This window comes from Corvus brachyrhynchos, unplaced genomic scaffold (assembly GCF_000691975.1).
Source record: "Corvus brachyrhynchos isolate BGI_N302 unplaced genomic scaffold, ASM69197v1 scaffold60, whole genome shotgun sequence".
Lineage (NCBI taxonomy): Eukaryota > Metazoa > Chordata > Aves > Passeriformes > Corvidae > Corvus > Corvus brachyrhynchos.
The window spans coordinates 5,669,303-5,673,700 of record NW_008236767.1 but is presented as its reverse complement, the minus strand read 5'-3'; the positions used below and the strand labels follow the sequence as shown (position 1 = coordinate 5,673,700).

At 39.0% G+C, this 4,398-nt stretch overlaps 1 protein-coding gene across 1 annotated transcript in view; it reads right to left on the bottom strand.

The window, feature by feature from the left end:
• The window catches only part of LYN (LYN proto-oncogene, Src family tyrosine kinase), a 50,148-nt gene extending 45,922 nt beyond the window's left edge, over positions 1 to 4,226 (bottom strand). The window contains exon 1 of the mRNA XM_017727471.1: positions 4,141 to 4,226. The gene's annotated coding sequence lies outside the window, so the exon portion shown is untranslated. The remainder of the gene's footprint in view (positions 1 to 4,140) is intronic.
• Positions 4,227 to 4,398: the final 172 nt, after the last annotated feature.

The following is a 4,398-nucleotide window of genomic DNA, read 5'->3' as shown; positions in this document are numbered from 1 at the left end:
CAGTTGATACTACCAGGAAATATTCCCTTTGTCTGAATACAGTAGAACTTAGTCAAAGGTCAGACCTACTGATTTATAAATGTGTTACCACAACACAGGAATTCACTCAAACATATTCTTTAACTTTTGGTATTAATTTTGTTCTAAGCCCCTAGTACAGTCATACATGGAATAGGAAAACCTGCTTAGCAGTCAAATATGCTTCTGTACTAATTCCTGGGATACTATATTGCTTCAGTTTGAACCTAAGATAAAACTTCAATAAAATTTCGTAAAAAAAAAAAATTAAACAGGTTTGTATACACCTATCTGTACAAACTAATGAAGGAAACATGAAAAAAAGCAATAGAATGTGGATACCACATCAGAAAGATTATGCTTTTTTTGATAAACTTCCTGAAACAGCTTTTGTTAAATCAACAAAGGAAAATTTAAAAGCACATTCCAGAGGGAATCAATTGCCTTAAAAATTTTATCATTTCTATACTTAGAGCAGCCATCTAAAATAGAGAAAACTGCAAGAAGTGCCATTCCAGAAGAGTAGCTGCATCCCGTACTTCAATGCCTTTGGTGAACTATCACGTGCTCCAGTTTAAGATTGCACTATTTCCTATCACAGCTGGCCTTTGCAAATTAAAATAAGAAGTTCTACAGTATATCAGCCACAGGAAGAAGTAGCCTCCTGCCACATGCAGCAGAGGCCATAGAGGAAGAAGGACACTTTGTTCAGACTGTTTATCATTTGAGTCCTTTGAACTGAAGACGTAAGACAAGCGTGCTGCGCAAACACAGGAACCAATTGTAGATACTTGAGATGCCAGCAGTTTGAAAAAGATAGGCAATGCTGACCTAAGGGAGAGCAAATGCTGGTCTGAATGGTACTAGTCCACTCTTTTAACACCCCAGAAAAGTGAGATTTACCCATTACCCCCTCCACCTTTCCCTAGTGTCCTCCTTCTTTTCTCCCCAGCAAAGTGTTGCTGTCAAAATACCATCTCTCTTCTGATGTTTGCCTGACAGAAGTAACTGATCTATTTACCTCTATGACTAGTTCTTTAGGGCACAAAACAAATACAAGTATCTCATAAATATTTGGAGGAAATTATTCCAGCACAAGATCAGTTCTGCCTTCACGTTTTGTTCCATGAACCCATATTTTTCAGGAAAGATGCTGAACTCAAATGTGAATAATTCAGTCTCGGAAATGACTGCATTTAGTGACAATGTCAACAGGAAATGTATCTGAATCAGGCAAAAATAAATATGAAAACACAGACCTTTCCATCATCCCTGAAGGACAATGAAGTTCAAACTAGGAACAGTCACACTAAGGACAGTTACATTGCATTTGTCTTTTATTAGTACAGGCTGACTTCTTTGAGAAGGCACCATTACTGTTTACAGGGTGGCAGACTCCTTCACCCTGTATGCATCACTAAAGACTGTTTTCATACAAATGCAGTTTTATTTTTTTACCTATAGTTTCCTGTTGTATGGCTTAGTAAGTCTGGAGTTCTTTCCTACTATACCATCTCTAGCACTCCTACACTCTCATTAAAGAGGGACAGAAATAAATGGGAGAAACAGGAAGCAGGAATACGATCAACAGGAGAAAAAATCCTAATTCTCAGCTGGGCAACTGGTTTTTCTATAGAACAAAGCCTTTTTGCTTAGAGATGGAAATCCTACAGAGGCAAAATTACAATAAACACTGCTTAATAGTCACATGGTTTGGTGTAATTATTTACACACTGGGCTCCATAGCTTCAAAAGGAAGTATCACTCCCTGCACATAAAGCTCACACAACCCTCAGGATCCCCGGCCCACAGATTCTCCTCCCATCCCTTGCATTAGCACATGACAGCTCATATCCTTCTGGGATCTCTGTGGCAGCAGACATCCACCTCTGTGTACAGCCATGCTACTAGAGCAGTGTGCTAGGAATCCTAGATTATACCTAATGCCCACCCCATTAATTATTTAGTTACGTTAGTTAGGTAGTTAGTTATTCCCCATGTGCTTGTCTCCTGTGTTCACTCAGTTTTGCAAAAGTCTCCCTGAACCCCAAGAGTAAAAACGACTTTACAACTCCCTGGACAGAAGAAAAAAAGCTTCTCAGTTACTCAGAAGATGCACATATGGAAAGGAGGAAAGATCTCATCCCTTTCCCAGATCACCAAACTCTTTGACAAAAATAAAAATTGTCTCATGATCGACATGTGTTCATCCCAAAACCTCAAAGATTCCCATGATGATCCACAATAAAATGCAAAGTAGAGGTAGGCAAACATCTCCTTTTTGTGACAGAAATGGAATCACATCTGAGATTAAATATGACAGTTCTGTAACTTTCCCAAATAACTACAGAGAGGTCAGTGCTGCTCCCCGATGTGCCCCCAAGAAGGACCAGACGTAGCATCTCTGGTTTGGTGAGATGCCCCACTGAAGAACAGGTACTAAGCTGAGCCAGGAGACCTTGGACTTGTTTTCATTGCCTGTTACAGGAATTGTTTCCTGCAACACTTGCTGTTCTGTGATGCCATTTAGCTTACAGGAGTCAAAACGGCCATAGGAAGAGAGGTCATTTCAATTACATGGATAAATTGGGGGGAAAAGTATTATGAAATAGTTACTTTTACATTCGTAAATGCTATCTGTTCATAAATACCTGCAATGAATAGTTTCACATTTATGGAAACTCTCTTGAAAGGGTAACATTAAACCACATAGTATTAAACAACTTAAAAGGCAACAGGGTTTGACTTTGTATTGTCAAGTTTCACAATTGATTGCTTTGTCAGAAAGAGTCATTGCACAACTCCACTGGTTAAGGGGTTTAAAAAGGAAGGTCTAAACCTTACCATGTCTTCTGTATATTTCTATAAGGAAAAAACCCTTATTTACTCAAAAATAGGGAAAAGCAGAATAACTTGAAGTCAGCGAGCTACAGTACAAAGATGATCATCCAATGTCATCACGGTTAAAAAGAATAATATATGCCAACAGCACACAATTAAAATGAATTTTTATGTTATTAAAGAAATAATTCTTTCCTAACTAGTCTGTAACTCACAAAGTTGAAACAGAGAAAGAAAAAAAGCTTTAAATCTCAGAAGAGATCCATAGAATGAGACATCTTTTGATCTCAGAGTTCATTAATTTCAATCCTCGTCCAAGATTCCATAACACCCTATTAACAGTATCTAACTGATTTCTAGCCTGTTACTACTTTTTCAGAGAAAACGATTTGATTTTTTTCTCATCCATACTTTCAGTGTTGTTGATAGTAAGTATTAAAGAGATAACACCTATTCTGCCCTCAGTGTTGGGTTGGAAACAATCCACACAAAATTTGACTCTCCTTTTGGTAAAACTGAGCTACATTTTCCCAATGTAGCTTTGCATTTTCTCAACACCTATCTTCCGCTTTTTGTTTTAACTCTACAGTGATACTGTTTTGAGTGCAGATTTATCTACGTGGCACTTGTACTTTACAGATACTTTCAACTAACATTACTATTTCTAAATTGCAAAAGTCTTACAGGTATTTGATGGGATCAAGCTTAAAAATTTTAATTTTCATTTGTATTACGATGTCCCAAAATACATTAAGATTGGTAAGAGTGTTTCTCTTTCTTCAAAGGTGGGAACGAAAGGCAGGAGATGGGATACTGATTAGGGGTTTCAGATGAAACCAGCTTTGTGCTCCCTATGTATATCCGCAGGAATATGATCTGGCTAAACAAGTTTTAAGTGTTAATCCCTTTGGTCTTTAGGGCCAATAGAGGGGAGCAAGGCAACAAGATGAGTTTTTGCCAACCCATTCACCGCAAACACTTGAAAGATGCAGTTTCAATAGAAAGCTCTTAAATGCTTTACTGAAGGTACAGCATCAGCTCCTAAACTAAAATTGTAAGGAGAAAACCCTTCACGACCGTTCCTTAGGCATACAGTACCTACAGACTACAATAGTAATCCGCAATAAAAACTGTGCTCCAAACATCACAATACCATTTTGTCATATTTCTTTTAATTCCAAGCACATTTGAACGTACAGTTAAGAGGAAGAGGCACCAGAAATTACGCTCCTAGGAAAAAAGCAGTGTAAGAAGGGATACCCAGGGACCACATCACCTCACCTCAGTCAAGGCTATCATTTCGGCTCGAAACGCCGACTGCAGACTTTAGCCAGCTAATTTCACACGCTCCCCGGCACGAAACAGCCAGAAGGCACCCGAGCCCTCCGGATCACAGCCAGACGACAGGCAAAGGGGTATGAGATTAATCATGCTTTTGAGAATGATTATTTTATCCCAAACGCGGTTATTTCCCTTAAGACCCCATCCAGTCCTACCGGGCAGGTCGGGCGGCAGCGGCACCTCCTCGCGGGGGCAGAA